Source organism: Orcinus orca, chromosome 3 (genome assembly GCF_937001465.1).
Source record: "Orcinus orca chromosome 3, mOrcOrc1.1, whole genome shotgun sequence".
Lineage (NCBI taxonomy): Eukaryota > Metazoa > Chordata > Mammalia > Artiodactyla > Delphinidae > Orcinus > Orcinus orca.
The window spans coordinates 85,917,040-85,935,229 of NC_064561.1; the positions used below are offsets into that span (position 1 = coordinate 85,917,040).

At 36.1% G+C, this 18,190-nt stretch overlaps 1 pseudogene; it reads right to left on the reverse strand.

Annotated features, from left to right (window-relative positions):
* Positions 1 to 2,166: 2,166 nt before the first annotated feature.
* LOC101284905 (nucleophosmin-like) lies at positions 2,167 to 3,256 on the reverse strand (annotated as a pseudogene).
* Between the last annotated feature and the right edge of the window lie 14,934 nt (positions 3,257 to 18,190).

Genomic DNA, 18,190 nt, shown 5'->3' on the forward strand with positions numbered 1-18,190 from the left:
AACACTATACAATGTAGACTTTCATTTATGAAGCAGGAAAGATACTTCATCTCTTTGAACTTCAATTTCTTCATCTACACTAGTTATCACAAAAGCGTCATTCTTTATTATCTCCATAACAACTAAGCAAATAAATGTATCTGTATACAATGAACAGTATGATTAATATTTTGAAGAACGTGCATAAAGATACAGAAATAAACAACACTCAGACAAGACAGAAACATTAGAGTCATCTGGCTCAACTCTCTCATTTTACAGACAAAACTGAAGTTGATGTAAAATAAAAGGTTAAAGGACCTGCTTAAATGCTGTGAGGCAGCACAGTGATTAGAACTTAAGGGGCCTTATGCTTTCCATATCTGTGACCTGCTTATGGACTCCATAAATGAAAACACATTGCAACAATTCTTATAATTCTTACTGCTAAATACTAAATTATTGCATTTTAGAGACAATATTTTAGGAACTGTGTAATCTGACTCTATGTCACAGATGTAAGAATTGAGACCTATAATATTTAACTGATGGGAGTAATCTCCTTATAAGTATAGAGCTAGAACTGAGGTATATTGCCTAACAGCCCTGCTGGCTAATACAATGCCTGGTACCCAAACTAGTGGTATAGTAAGGACAGGGTGGTTAGAATAGACAATTGTAGGATGAGTTGTCTGTAGAAAAATTAAGAAAAATTAACTACAATTTGGTCTGTTTTTAATTATCACCATGTACCATTAATCCTAAACAATTTCAGTGATTAAAATATATTACCCTGAAAGAAATCTTATTTGTCAACATCCTAAGTAATGTTGAAAATAACATTTAGTTTTTTATAATGTCTATATAAGCTTCAAAATTCCACATATGTATTATTTATCCTTTAATAGTCATCATGTTCTACATAGAAGGAATTTTGGAGAAGTCCCAGTTATATACCTACAGAAGGAGTTTCTGATGCACATGGAATCATTTTATGTATCAAAAGCACTTGAGACTATGTTCAGCTATTAAGATGGTAAAAATGCATCTTGGTTAACAACTCACCTATAAAGATAATTTGAGTATATTCCTTCCTGCTTTTATTTGGCTTTCATTATGTAGCATATATATTATACATAATATATATACATAATAAGTGAGGTTGGGAAAGGAAATTCAACAAAAAATTCACCAAGATTTTGGGGATAGAACATTTTACTATAAAATATTGAAAAAAATACTTGAAAGCTTTCATAAAAAATGGTACCTAGTTTTTTTCTTCTCTGTGTTTACCACAATGGCTTAGTATAAAACCACAAGGGCTTATCTAAGCTGAGCATGGTGAAAGAAATGCCATGACTAGCAACTTGTCTTCTCCCTTGCATTCTCCATATTCCATCGAAGGATAACTTGACATAACACACACACACAACAGCCCCACCACATGCCTGCTGTGTATGAATGTTTGTGTATGTATATATATACATATATATATATGACAGTTTTTCATACCACTTGAAAAATATTTCCAGTTTGACTTCAGGATCAATAACTTACTTTAAAACTTGTTTTAAAATTACCCCACTTATTAAAAATCCCTAAGTTTGAATCTAAACAGTCCAGCGGTCTTATGTTAATACGGATTCACCCAAATTTTAACTATCTGTGTCAATGGACATCCCAAAGTCTATTCACAATGGATTATCCAGACTGGCTCTTTATAGTAGGAGTTTTTAACTTAGACTTTTGTAAAAGTCCATAAATGCTCTAACACTGTATATAAAATGTTATATATGTGCAAATCTTTCTGAGAGGCAATCCATAGCTTTCACCAAATTCTCAGATGCTGGCAATCTAGATGAGCTGAGAAGTCAAAACTACATAAGAACCATTTACTCCTAGATTCAAAGAGTAAGGAAAGTTTCATTTATTAAATCTAGGTGTTAGACACATAGGACTCGTATTTTCTCTAGTTGTCTGTTCAAAATAGTTCATAAGCAAGTTTCTACAGAATGAATTTCTTAAAGACAAAGGCAATACATCAAATTTTCTTTAAATCAAAACCTATCAGTGTTTCAGGGTAAGAGCTTTGTTTGTTTGTTTTACTGTATTAAAATACTGAGTTTATTTCACATGTATATTTTTGCCTCCACATCATTTCCATTTGTCTGACCACCACTAATACTATGCCCTATCATAACATTCCATACATACTTAAAACCAAGCAAAGGGTGGAGTTCCATCTTTAAAAACTAAACAGGTATTTTGGACAATGCATTCTTGGCAATGGAACCTGGATAACATTTATCAGACACGGTAGGGAAAGTTCTCACTCCGTATTATAAAAAGGACAGCCAGATATCAACTGTTACAGAAATGAAATAAGACAGAAAATTTTAACAAACTGTTTAAACTATTTTCTTAAAGAGACTTCCTCCACTGCCAGAGATCTTGAATAGCCTCCTGGTCAGTCATCCAGAAACAATTCTTCACATAATTGATGAATTTGGCTTCCACTTTGGGAAGGGAACCACCTTTTTCTATACTTGCTTGCATTTTTGCTTTAATGTCTTCTACAGAGCTCGGTCCTTTTGGTGATTTAGGAGTTTTTTCCTGTTTTTTTGAAGGATTCTTGACCTTTTGATCTTGGTGTTGATGGAGTCTTTTCCATTCTGGTTTGGTTGGCTGGAGAATCTCGTACAGATTTCTTTACTGTAGCTTTTTCTTCAGCTTCCTTATCATCAAAGTCATCATCATCATCATCTTCATCATCATCTTCGTCATCATCTTCATCTTAATCAGCAGCAAGTTTTACTTTTTTCTGTGGAAACTTTCTACCACTTCCAGGGGCAGAACGCTTTCCAGATATACTTAGGAGTTTCACATCCTCCTCCTCTTCATCTTCTGATTCTGCATCTTCCTCCATAGCTACTAAGTGCTGTCCACTAATATTCACAGGCCCTGAACCATACTTCAACTGTAAGACCAAAGGTGATGTTATTTCAAAGCCCCCAAGGGAAAAAAATTGGCTGCACATTTTCCAAGTTGCTAGTGTTACTTTAATTGGACTGCTTTCACAATTCACCACCTCTGCTTCGACAACGTGCAATTCATCCTTTGCGCCAGCCCCTAAACCGACCGTTCTTAAAGATAACTGGTGCTCACTTTCATCATTATCCACCTTAAAGTGATAATCTTTGTTGGCCTTTAGTTCACAACTGAAAAGATAGTTCTGGGGCCTCAGGGACCTCATGTCCATGTCCATCGAATCCTCCATGGGTTGGTGGCACGCACTTAGGTGGAAGAGAAGGTGGACGGAGATAAAAGACTACCGTTCCAGGGAACAGTTGCGGCAGGACAGAATCACACCTGGGTGAGGAGCTGTTTATTATGTAGAGTTAATTAGACAGGCAGACAGACGCAAGTGCAAAAGATTTTGTACTAAATTAAGTCCTGATCTGTATGTTAACCCCTTAAGAAAACAAAAGACAAGTGAAAAAGCTTTGACTATTTTATCACAGCAAGAGCTGTCATTAACCCCTGAGGCACTGAGTGTGGCTTTTGAGATCATTGTGAAGACTCCATTTCAACCAGGGTAGAATTGTTCTAGAGGCAGTGCTGACTGAGAGTCAGTTCAAACTCTTCAAATTAAAGATATGTTTTTTTCATAATTAATAAAAATTAGAACCATTCTTCCTCTTGTTTGAGTAAATATGCTACTGTTATTTACTTAGTACCTGGACAATTTCATTTGGTTTCTCTGAATGACTGGAAGTCAAAATAAAAGAAAGAAGGAAAGAAGGAAGACTATCATATGATGTTTTGATTAAGGGAAGCAAAATTAAATACCCTACACAGTACAATCACCCTTACTGTTCTATATTTAATCTAATCAGCATAAGTCAATTTACCAATGACTAGGTTCATACCAATTAGAGAAATATAAAAAGGTTTCCCAAATGTCAAAATCACTTAAGTTATTATAAATCTCAAATCCACAACTTAAGGACCTTCCAATTCAATAGAGAGAGGAGTTAACAGCATCCTACACATGAAAATCTCTGGTCTAAACAAGGGGAATAATGCAAAAGTGAATAAGGCATCATCTCTTCCCCTTGAAAGATTATGTTCTAGTGAGAAAAAGCAACAGGCAAGATAAAAGTTTGGTTTTTTTTTTTTTGAACATGGACAAAATGCAAATAATACAATATTCAATCTATCACTCAGATTTAACAGAGGTTAACTTCTTTCTATATGTAATTTATTTTTAAGAAATAAGATGTTAGATATTTTTAAGTCTCCCCCTCCACCCTGTGCTTCCTCCAACTCAATGCCTTCCCACCAAATCATCATCCTGAAGTTGTGCATATCCTTCTATAAATACCTATAGCAATATATAGTATTGCTTTCTGCAGATTTAAATGTACAATGAAAAGCATAGCTCTATTAATTTTCTAGAGAAAGCATCTAGCCTTCTGTTTCAGCCATTATCATTTACCTATTATCAAAATTTCAGTATTTGTTAAAATTTTCTATTTTAGAAAATGAGTTCTTTATTGTCTGAATAATTGATATGGATAAAAGTTAATCCACATAGAGAAAAGTGATTAAATAGTGAACAAAAAGATCAATTAGGATATTACCTTTACAAATCAAACTAAAATTATAAAAATTATGAATTTTAGGTTGTGATTATGATTCTTTAGAGTAATTATTTTGTGATTATGTTTTAGAGTAATTATGGTTCAAATGTTTCCAGGATGTACTTTTCTGACAAATTTTATGATAAGGTAAATCTACACTCATCACTTTGCATTTGAACTTATCCTCTTTATGATTTTGTTATTGACTTTTTATCAAATTTTCAATAAGTCTTCCTTAATCTATTGATACGCAAATCATTCTCTGTTGAAACTCAGTTATATCAATACCCATGCAGATTTTCTTTTTCAATTGTTAATTGCCCCATCTCTGCTATAATTTTATCAGTTTTGTTTGCAATTTACACTTAATAACCACTTTCATTAATTTTCTAAAATGTTTCAATTTACAATTAGTTCCCATTGTTTTTTCTGTTCTACACAAAGTATTACCACGCCGAATTATGAGGAAATGAATCAATGCAGATTATGACAGAATATATGATTGAAATTACTTACTTTATAATCATCAAATTCATCATTAAATAATTTCACAAAATTTTAAGTTATCAAATACCAAGACAGCCGAATGCTCCCCTCAGCTTGACTAAATTTTAGACAAATTTCTTCCTGACCATACGTCCCCTGACCTTCCTTTTATTAGAGCATTTACTTTTAAAAACTTACCATAGCAAATATTTACTCTGCCACCTCTGTAATGTATACACCTCCTTCAAAAGTCTCTAGCCAGCTTTAAGACTGGGAAAAGTCTTTTGCAAGTACCTGGAAACCATCTCTTTAAAATGTAATCATCCAGGAAGATAACACCTCTATCGAACAGTCTTTGGGGGGGAGGGTAGGAGCCTAACCTCAAGGGACACCTTGCTCCAGTTTGTAAAACTCCTGCTACCAGGAAGATACCAGAAAGTACAGCTTACCTATGGTCAAGGCCAATTAGCAAACTCAGGTGGCCTGTATTCTCCACACCCCACTCCAACTCTTAAAAAGTCTCCAGGCCTCAATGGAGTTAAGTTCAAACTCTCCCCTACTGTAACAGTTTTGAACAAAGCCTTCCTTGCCTGTTTAACTTGTGTGGTCCAATTTTTCTCTGACAATGTTTTTTCTATTTCATTCTCTTAACTGCTAGAACTCATAAACATAATGAATACTCAACTAACCACAAATTTCTCTATTTCAGTATTAGGCAATTTGGGAGGGTCCCACTATTTTTTTGTTTTTCTTTTTTACAAGGCAGTCAAGAAACTTTGAAATGAGCAAGGCCTCTTTATTAACATATTTACTGCTTAACTTTAGTAGATATGGTGCATTTTGATCAAATTGCAATGTTGGATTTTTAAGAGCAAGGGCCCTGCTTTACATTTTTGTTCTCCATAATGCTTAACACAATACTGACTGTGTAAAATGTATCTCAAAAATGTGGTGATGTTATATGATTATGGCCATTCGATTCCTAAATTTCTATCTCTGAAAAATAGCTAAAATGTAATCACAAGTTATATTAAATTCAGTGTATTTACTTGTGTTTCAGACAACATAGCTGCACAAGAAGTGAAAAAACCTAAATGGCCAATTACAGAGAACCTAAATGCCCAATTGTAGAGAACTGTTCAGTAAATCATAATAACAAATATATATTCAGTGGGATAACCTGCAATATGTATGTCAATATATTTGATTGGAGAAATGGTAATTACAGACCTGGGGTAGGAAATATACAAGATGAGAATGTGTTATCTTATTACAACTGAAAACAGAAACCACCAATGAATTTGGGTCTTATCCAAATGGCACAGAGCCAAGATAAAGGGGCCAAAGATGGAACAACTTGAGTACACAAATAATATGTTAATTAATGCAAATGATCCAACACACTAGTATTAAAACAAACTTATTAGCTCATAGTAATTTTTCTAAAAAGGATAAGGAAAGATAGAAATCCAAAACTCCAACTAATTTTACAAAGAGTAAACAGCACCAACTCCTTATTCTGAAAATTGACATGTAAAAGGAAATAAACATTTATCCTGACTTTCTTGCACAAATTATTTCAGTGTAACCAAATCAACTTAGTTTATAAAAGAAAATGGTTCTTGGGCTTCCCTGGTGGTGCAGTGATTGAGAGTCCGCCTGCCAATGCAGGGGACACGGGTTCCTGCCCCGGTCTGGGAAAACCCCACATGTTGCGGAGCGGCTGGGCCTGTGAGCCATGGCCGCTGAGCCTGCACATCCAGAGCCTGTGCTCCGCAACGGGAGAGGCCACAACAGTGAGAGGCCCGCGTACCGCAAAAAAAAAAAAGAAAATGATTCTGTACAGATAAATTCCAACCAATAAATGTGCATTGATCAAAGTTTTAAAATCATAATTTTATAACCACTAGTGGAATAATTGATCCAGGCAATGTTTATCAATAGATTATACTAGTACATTATACCAATAGATGTTAGCTGGGATCAAGACACCACCACCTGAACCCAATGATGAATCTTAGTTATAACAAGCAGGCATTGCACGTTGGATGACTACCCACAATATGAAGTTTAAAACACCACCACTGAAGTATTTTGCCACAGAGAAAAAAGTCTAACCTAAATGTAGTTAAGACTCTAGCTGAATTATATTACAATAAATACAAAGGATAGGAAAAGTTAACTTATACCACAAAGAATCAAACAAACCCAGAATGTAAATTCTCTGCAAGACAACTATATTAATTTTCTATGGCTGGTGTAACAAGCTATGAAAAAAAAAAATTAGTGGCTTAAAACAACACAAAATTCTTACCTTACAGTTCTGTAGAAGTCCCACACAGGTCTCACCAGGATAAAACCTAAGTATGGTCAGAGCTGAATTTCTCTTTGGAGGCTCGGGGAAGAATCCATTTCTTTGTCTCTTTCAGCTCATAGAAGTCATCCACATTCCTTGGTTTGTGGTTCCCTGCAACCACATTTCTTGCAATCACATTTCCCTCTTGCAACCACATTTCCCTCTGAACCTCTCTCTTGCAACCACATTTCCCTCTGAACCGCCTCTCTCGTCTTTCTTCCATCTTAAGTACCCTTGTGATTACATTGGTCACACCTGGATAACCTAGGTAACTCTTCCCACCTCAATGTACTTAACTTAATCACATCAGCAAATACCCTTTTTCCCTGTGAGGTAACATTCACAGGTTCTGGGGATTAGGGTGTGATCATCTCTGGGGGCCATTATTCTGTCTACCTCAACAACTGACTCATTTGCTTTATCGGATCAATGGCATTAAAAAAACATGACAGTAGAAATTGTTCTAAGTATATTTAAGAGACATAATAAAATATTATGTATGGTCCTTTTAAATACTAATTCAAATTTTAAAAGATAATTTTGGTAGGTGTGTCGTTTGCATTGTGCTAATATGAGAAAATGTCCCTATATTTTAGAAATATATACTTTATATATAATACAGATACTGAAGTATATAGGAGATTATACAATGTCTAGATTGGCTTCAAAAATACCTCAACAACAAGCCCCTCCACCTCAAAAAAGTGAGAGGTTGATACCCTGATCTCCATAAGGTAAAGGTAAGGTAAATCCCTCAGCATCATACTGTGAGCAAATAATAAATTGAGATTTAAATCCATATCTGTCAGGTTTTGAATCCAATTGTTTTTTGAAATGCCGTGCTAACACTACTCCTTTTTCCCCAGGCTTAGCACAAACAGGCTTATGTATAGATCGAACAGAAAGAGTTCAAGTCACTTGTTCCAGCTGTTTGTTGATCTGGAAAACTGGGTTGCTTCACTTTGAACCCCACTTGTGCTACGGCTCTCATAAGCTTTAACAAAATTGCCATCCACGTGAGAAATAACTATTATTTAAATGAGATTGCCAAACTCGCTCCTTTTTATTCTAGAGCAACTGTACTCCTGGGATTATTCACAATTCCCTCAGCCCTGCTTAATCTCTGCGGTTGCATTCTATACGGCTGTAGACGCTAAGAGAAATGGACAGCAAAAGCCCTCTGCTCCCTACAAGGCATCACACCTGGTTCCCTAAAGGTCTTTTTGGATGCAGAGCATCTAGGTCAATTTCATTTGTCATCCTATTGCTCAAAAGAAAAAATGGCGTCCAGTCCATTTTACATAATCATAAGAGAAAGGATGGACACTGCATGAAAAAGAAATGTTAATTACAGAAAGAAAGCAGGTTGCTTCTACTTATTTCAATGAAGCTGACCATCCTGCCTTACAAAAGCAGCTCCTATCCCCAGATTTCCATGACATGGCCCCTCCACATATCAATACCTTTTAAAAATTGAGTCTATCAACATAAAACAAGCATCAAGCCCTATCCATTAAAAGCTAAAATTTAATAGGTGGATGAAAAAAATTAATAGCAGTGGTGTACTCTGATTTAAAGATCTATTACAGAACTTATTTGAAGTGTTCTTGATCTCTTAAAATATAATAAATTCATGCCATTTGAAATCCAAATTTTCAATGAGCCTGATGTCTTTCACACTGATTGTACAATAGGAGACCATTTCCATAGCAATGAACACATTTAGCACACTCACAAATTTCTAACCTATTAGTCTCTAAGCTCTCTTTTTTCTTTTTTTGGCGTCACAACATTTCCTGAATCCACCCACCTCCTTTGCAACCCTCCTTCCAGAATTCCAGTCTCATCATTTCTCACTAGGGCTATCAAATTAGACCCCTGACCTGTCCACCTGCTTCCAGTCTTACCTCCTTCAAATCACCTTCCACAGTAAAACCAGACTGGTATTCCAAAAAGCAAAACTGCCCATAAACATTTCATTAACCAACAGATATGATCTCAGTGATTTAGCATGACATCTACGGTCCTTTATGATTTTAGCTTTGCCAACTTTTCAATTTCACCTACTACTCCTCAGCTTGTACTCTGCATTGCAATTATCCAAAACCCCTTCTATTTTCCTGAGAAAATTACGTTGTCTAAAGTCTCATAAATTACTCCTTTCTGCCCACTTTTGCAGCTTTCTCCCTACCCATAGACACAAAAACTGATCTGTTTCCACTTAGCAATGCCCCTTGGGACTCTCTCTAGACACCACTACATTCTGTTTGTTCTCCCAAATCCACCACTGTTAATGAGACTGAAATAGGTATTTGATTCTCATCCTACTTTGCTTCTCTATTCTACCTTCTTTCTTCAAATGAGACCCTGCCTTATTCACAGATTCTGTCAAAGTTAAAGTGTGATCTAGTTAAAAGAGACATTCCGCAAAGAAAACTGTTATTGCCTGTCCCAAGAATTCTCACCCCTTTCCACCATCATTGTAAGCTACAGGAACTCCTACAACACATTAAGTCTCGACCCAGATATCATCTTCTCTGGAGCAAAACCCTTGATTCTCTCTGCCTCCAAAGCACTGTTTTTATACTTTTATAATTTAGGTATGTGTTTTCCTGTCTGTCCTTGCTAGACTGTGAACACCTAGAGGTCGAAGGCCCTCTTTTATACTTGCAGAGAGTGGAACATAACTGGTGCTTTCCAAGTATTTCTGGAATTAACTTGAAAAAAATTATGACCATCTTTTGCTCACCATTCTCGTTCTCCTCTTCACCGCAAGTCCTGTGTTAGTAGTACCTTTGGTTCCAACATGAAGAACTATATTTAAATGAAAAGATATATTGAAGAAATCTCTCTGGACTGAGAGGAAGTCAGAGATTGGACAGTATTTGTTTTATAAATGACAATAAAGAGATGATTTCAGTAACTTCTATCATCATAAAAAACATATTACATTAGCATAAACGAAGTTTCCCCCTCTATGTCTCATATATGACAGAAGCCGTCCAAAATGTGGGTATTACCAATATGGAAATGTAAGAAGCATTACATTGAACTACACACAGTTAATTCAATCCTATAAATGCATAGCCCTGAACTGACGCATTATAATATTTGCACAAGAGGTTTTTGTTGTTGTGTTGTTGTTGCACGTTCAAACCTTGCCTCCTTAAAATGTATATGCTGGTAATGTGAGAAACAAATATTTACACAATCAGTTAGCAATTTTTAAATTGCTAGACTCCAGCTGAAGAATGTTTTTCATCTGTGGCATCTGTAAATTAGAGCCTGATTCTTTACCAAAGGAAAACACTTGGGAAAGAAACATGTAAGAGCACACGCCACGAAAGCTGAAAGTTTCTCCCATTGCAGAGCACAGGCTCCGGACACGCAGACCCAGCGGCCATGGCTCACGGGCCCAGCCGCTCCGCGGCACGTGGGATCTTCCCGGACCGGGGCACAAACCTGTGTCCCCTGCATCGGCAGGCGGACTCTCAACCACTGCGCCACCACGGAAGCCCAGCTGAAAGTTTTAAAGGGCTACTAATAACATCTTCACCACTTTGTTTCTAGTCATTCTATATCCCAAACAAAGCAACATAAAAGTTATCAACATTCTGTCAAATAAAGCAGCGGTCCAACCTTTTTGGCACCCGGGACCAGTTTCATGGAAGACAATTTTTCCACGGACAGGTGGTGGGGGGATGGTTCAGGCGGTAATGTGAGCGATGGGGAGCGGCAGATGAAGCTTCACTCGCCTGCCACTCACCCCTCCTGCTGTGCGGCCAGGATCCTAACAGGCCGGTCCACAGCCCTGGGGTTGGGGACCCCTGAAATAAATGGCTTAACTTTGAATTCAAACATTGGTTTGAAATTTAGTATAATTAACAAGACTTTTAAATTCCCAAAAGCCAAGCCAACAGGCTAACTTGTTAAAGTTTCCTTAGATTAAATGATCTCTCCTTTTTTTTCGGACCTCTCACTGTTGTGGCCTCTCCCGTTGCGGAGCACAGGCTCCCGACGGGCAGGCTCAGCGGCCATGGCTCACGGGCCCAGCCACTCCTGCAGCATGTGGGATCTTCCCGGACCTGGGCACTAACCCGTGTCCCCTGCATCTGCAGGTGGACTCTCAACCACTGCGCCACCAGGGAAGCCCTGATCTCTCCCTTTTATTCACTGATATGCTTTTTCCACTCTAAGTAAAATTGTTATCTACCTCTGGAACTCTTGGGAAACACGTGCTGTATACTCTCAAATTGACAATAATGGGTTTTGATCTTCTGCTGAAACAGGCCAAGTGAAAGTGCGCTCTGGAAGCAAAACGCTCCCATATGTGAGGATCACCTATACTGGGGTTATAGAGGTAGATGAGACCCAGACAGATGGAAGCATCTCTTTTCACACTCCTGACATTTTTCTGCTCTGGTAGTTTTACTCGTGCTGTTATTTCTACCAATTCCATTTCTGTGATTTCTGGGTTCTTAAGTCTCATCCATTCTACAAAATGCATCGTAAATGTCACTTTCATGGGTATGCCACTCCCAGAAATGTTTCCCACCTTTCACAGGACTGGAATCTAAATTTAGTAGATATGATCAAAGTATTCATGGTCAAAATTATACTTAAGATACCTCAGGAGGGCACCACTTTAGAGAATGAGATCATCTTTCACAAGTCTTCTCCCACGGGAACTCGAGCTGAGCATGAGTGTAGGGGTTTCTAGTACCCCTGCCCAATACAGGAGTCACTTGTTACATGTGATTACTGAGCACTTAAAATGAGGCGAGTGGTACAGGTTGAAATGATAATGTCTTGGATACATTTGATTCAATGAAATAAATTATTAAACCTAATTGTACCACTTCCAGTTTCCAGCCTGGCATGGAAGGAGCTCAGAAGTCACAAATCTGTCCCAACAAGTAAAAATCTGTTCAACTAAAATATCAACAACTCTTCTTAGATTTGTCAGAGAAGTGAGTTCACAGAACAAACCACTGCCTTCCAAATTGGAGAGACAAACAGGCAAATATAGAGAATCACACCTATTTGAACGGAAACCCCTGAGCAGTAACCTTTGCAGGAATCAGCACCAAATAGGAAAACCTAAACTGTAATTGATGAAATGTTGAAGCTCACTGTGGATAAACCTGAGTTAAAAGCTTCAGGGGCAACAGTCATGGGGAGGCCCTCACAATTTGAGTTTGACCTTCCGGAGTTGACCAGGTTCTCACAGTGAACATCTGAGAAAAATCTCCTCATGCTTCGAGGAGGAGAGGGGGAAAAGGAACCATTTTAAAATACTCCAGAGCATTCTGTTCTTATAAGCCCTGTCCTAGGAGAGATTATTCTACCAGAACCTAACCTACTAGGGTTTTATTAGAACCTAACCTACCTGGAAGGAAGGAAATAGCCAATTCCAGACAGCTCTAGCTTTCCACATATGGGTAAAAGGAAATATCCAACTCCTTGCTCCTTTTAGCCATCCAGTCCCACCTAAAGTAGTGTGTGTGTGTGTTGGGGGTGGGGGAGGGTGGTATAGAGAAGTACTGATGAAGTTCACAGTCCAGAAGCACAGACTTATCAAAATCCTAAGACCTAATCATAGGACTACAGAATGTTTTCCCTACACCCACATCTTACCACTAAATACCAAAGGCCAATTACCCTTTCACTCAGTACATTATGTCCACCTTTCCACAAAAGTTACAAGGCACATTAAAAGGCAAAAACAGTTTAAAGAGACTGAACAAGCATGAGAACCAGAGTCAAATATGGCAAGAATGTTTTAATTATCAAACCAGAAATTTTAAAAAATATATTATTAATATGCTAAGGGTTTTAATGGAAAAAGTAGTTAATGTGCAAGATAAATGATGTAATAAGAGAGATGGGAATTCTAAGAAAGAATAAAAATGAAATGCTGGAGAGCAAAAAACAGAGTGGAGCCATGAAGGATACTTTTGATGGGCTCAATAGTAGACTGGATATGGCTAAAGAGAGAATCTCTGAGTTTCTGGATGTAACATTAGAAACTTCCAAAACTGAAAAACATATTAATTATCATTTTTTAAAAAGTATAAATTCCTTGTTTAGAATGGCTATTATCAAAATAACAAATGCTGGGAAGGATGTGGAGAAAAGAGAACCCTTGTGTACTGTTGGTAGGAATGTAAAACCTGCATCGGTAAAACCAGTGTGGAAAACAGTATGGAGGTTTCAAAAAAATTAAAAGTAGAATTACTATATGATCCAGCAATCCCATTTCTGGGGATATATCCAAAGGAAATGAAATCACTATCTCAAAGAGATAGTACACCCCCAAAACACTCTCATAGCATTACTCACAAAAGCCAAAACATGGCTATCAAGCAAGAAATGGCTAAAGAGTGTGATATAATATAATATTTTTTATATATATATATATATATATAACTCAAATAGTATTCAGGTATAAAAAAGAAGGAAATTCTGCCATTTGCAGCAACATGGATGAAGCTTTAGGACACTACTCTAGGTGAAAGAAGTCAGACAAAAATAAATACTGTATGATCTCACTTATAAGTAGAATCTAAAAATGTCAAACTCATAGGAACAGAGAGTAGATTGATGGTTACCAGAGGCTGGGAGCTAGGGGAAATGTGGAGATTTGGGTCAAAAGGTGCAAACTTCCAGATATATGATGAATAAGTTCTGAGGATTTAATGTATAGCATGGTGACTACAGTTTAAAATATTTTATAATATACTTGAAATTTGCCAAGAGAGATCTTAAAATTTCTCCCCCATCACACAAAACAGGATAATTATGAGAAGTGATGAAGGTGTTAACTAGCCCTAGTTTGGTTACTATTTCCCAATATATACTTGTATCAAATCATCATGTTGTAAATCTTAAACTTACAAGATAATGTATGTCAATACAAGATAATGTATGTCAATTATATCTCAGTAAAGCTGGGTAAAATGTTACATTTAATATTTAAAAAATAAAAAGGCATGTCCAAGATTCAGAACATGGACAACACTAAAACCGGGCAAGAATATGGAGAAACAAACCTCTCAATACTGTTGGTGGGAATGCAAAATTGTACAATCTCTTTGGAAGACAGTGTGTTAGTTTCTTACAAAACTAAACATACTTTTATCATAAGATTTTTGTGTGTCACTGGATTTTTTTAAATACATATATTATTTATATTTTAACAGCCCATATTAAGATTGTATTATTCCACAACAAAACAATAATTTTTGTGTAATAATTGGAGGAAAAAAATTTTGCCACTGTGTTCTGGAAGTCCTTTGTAAAAACTAGTAACCTGTTTGAAAGCAGAACAGTTATAAGTGTAAACATATATACATTTGATATGTTAGTGGGTTGATTAATATTCTTATTAAAATAATATTTGTTCATTTAATATTTCAGTGTATAAATTAATTGAATTGAACTGCATCTGATAACAGTGAAGTAACTTGTTACAAACATACTTATAATCAAAAACAAGTAGAAAACAGCTACCAAGGGAACTAGGACTTGAGGGGGTTAGAATTCTGGAAAGAACAAAATCTCACTGAAGTGAGCTTGGCATAGAAGTAAACTATACTTTTGCCACAGGCATGTGCCAATTCTTAAGTTACATACAGCAGAGAGGCTAAGAAACCAAGAGGAAAGCATCTACTAGAAGGATTAGAACATGAGATAAGCTTCTGGCAGCCTTATGGGGTTGGAGAACCAAAAGTTGAGTTCAGGGCTACTAATCAACCAGGAATTCTGGGGCAATAATTTCTGAGAGAAAGAAAGTACACTAAGATAAACAAACAGAGCCTATGGTGTTGTTAAGGCATTCACTGATTTATAAGCAGCTTTGTGGTCAAGAGGCTAAGAAGGTAAGGAGAATGCTGGCTAAGAACGGAACTTTGGGAAGTTTCATGCAGCAGGGTTAACACAAATTAGAAATTAGAGCCTGTCAAGGGAGAGTGACCTCGGCATACACCCAAAACTTCCACATAGGACTCTGGAAATGTTACAGCTTAGGCATAAGAAGAGACCTGAACACAGATCTACCCTAACAAAAGGCTTGACCCTAACTGCACAAGTTCAATCTCAAGCTGAACTAAAGTAACTTACCTCTACTCTAGCTACATGTCAGAAAGCAACTGGAACTCCATTCTGGTAAGAAATAACATTGTCAAGTGTTTCTAACAATCTCTGCAAAGTTTCATAAACAATGTCAGGCATTCAGTCATAGATTACCAGCTATATAAAGTAAAAAACCAAATGAATGAAACCAAGGGGAAAAAATAAGATCCAAAGGTGATCCAGGCATTAGAACTTCTTACACAAGTATTTTAAAATAATAGTGATTTGGCTTCCCTGGTGGTGCAGTGGTTGAGAGTCTGCCTCCCAATGCAGGAGACACGGGTTGGTGCCCCGGTCCGGGAAGATCCCACATGCCGTGGAGTGGCTGGGCCCGTGAGCCATGGCCACTGAGTCTGCGTGTCCAGAGCCTGTGCTCCGCAACAGGAGAGGCCACAAGAGTGAGAGGCCCGCGTACCGCAAAAAACAAAATAAATAAAATAAAATAAAATAATAGTGATTAATATATTTTTAAAGATGAAAAGACTGAAATTTAACCCAGAAACTAAGTCTATTTTTAAACAGAACTACATGAAAATTAAAAAACTAAAAATATTATACCTAAAGATAACATACTGAAAAATTTGTTAATAGAAGATTAAATACTGTAGAAGAGAGGTGACAAAGAAGACGAGTAAATAAAAAATATTCAGATTGATGCATGGAGAGTAGTAAAGGATAGAAAATATATGATATAGCTGAGAGACATGGGGTAATAAAAATGTCTAACTTGAGACCCAGTAGGAGAGGAGTGGTGGGGTGGAGAAAGAAGAAATATTTGGAGATACAGGTTAAAAATTTTTTTAAGTGATAAAATATGTAAATCACAGATATAAAACTCTCTAGAAACAAAGCAGGATAAATATAAAGAAAACAACACCTAGGCACAGCACAGCAAAACTTTTCAAATCCAAATACCACGAGAGAATCTTAAAAACAGCCAGAAAAAAACTTACATCCTACTGTCAAAGGAATAACAAATAAGACTGACAGTTCTTTTTTTCAACAGAAACAATGGAAGCCAGAGACAATTAAATGACATTTTTAAAGTGCTAAAAGAAAATAATTGTCAGCTTAGAATTCTGTGTCTAGCAAAATTAGATGAAGTAAAGATGTTTTCAGGTAAAAAAATATATATATCAGAATTTGTCACTAACAGATTAACACTAAAAGAAATACTTAAAGGAGACTTTTATGCAGAAGGAAAATATTCCAGCTAAAAACAAACAAAAAAATTGCAGGAAGTAATGAACAGTATATAAAGCACATCCTTGTCTAAAATGATGGTCAGAATGATAATGGTAATGCTGATGAGATTGATTTGGGGAATTTAAGGTGTAGAATTATAATAGTTCATGTCAACAGTAACACAAAAGAATAGTGTGCTAAAAGGAGACAAAATGGCATGTTGTACAGGAAGTGGTAAAAGTACTAATTCGTCTTAGATTCTATTAAGCCAAAATTCAAACTGTAATCTCCTGGGTAATCATGAAAGATGTGTTTATTTTACAAAAAAAAAGCTAATAAAGGGCAAAAATGGAATGATTAAAAACAACAACTCAAAGGTAAGAAAGAAAAAAAAAAAACAAGAGCACAGAACATTAAGGAATGCAGGGGGAAATTTTTGGATGGTAGATGTATACCCAAATATAAGAGTACTTTTTTCATTTAAGGGCTAAGGTTTCCAATTATTTGGCAGTCCCTACTAAAGCTGAACATAAGGATATTCTACAAACTAGTAATTATTCTCATAGTCATAGTCACACATAGCCCACAGAAATCTATATATGTACCCTTGTCAAAAGACACAAAAATGAAGCTTTATAACAGCATTATTTGCAATAGCTGAAAACTGGAAACAATCCAAATAGTCATCAACAATGAAATAGATAAACTGTGTATAAAAATCTTATTTGAATTACTATGCTATGCAGATAAAATGAACAAGCCACTGCTAGAGGAATCACACAGCTGAATCTCATAAATAAAATGCTAACTAAAAAAAAAAGACATAAAAGAGTATATAATGTATAATTATACTTACTTCAAAAAAAGAGTTGAAACTAATATAAGGTGTTTAAAATCAGGATAATGGTTAATTTGTGGAGGAAGGAATGGTATTAATGGGGAAAGTTACCAGGAATTTTTTGGTGTGCTGGTAATGCTCGTTCTTGATCTGGGTGGTGGTCATGTGGGGATCCCTTTATGAAAATCTGTTGATCCCTTTATGAAAATACATATGATTTATGTTCTTTTCTGAATGATGTTATACTTGAATATATGAATTCATCTTTCAATGTAAATAGGTAATGAGAGGCTCTCAATGTAAAGCCAATTTCAATATGTAGAATTTTAGAAGTTAAATAAAATGAATTTAAAACTTTTAGCCAATATGTGAACCTCCTTATTCCTAAAATATTATTTTCTTACTTGTCATCAAAACAATAAAAAAATTAGTCAGGTCTAGTTTTCTAACATGGATGTTTTCCACCAAAATAAATGTGTAAATAACTTTCTTTTCATCTATTCCTTTAGCAAATATTCATTATGTTTTCTGTGGGAAACTTTAGGGGCTTCACAGAATACAAAAATGTAG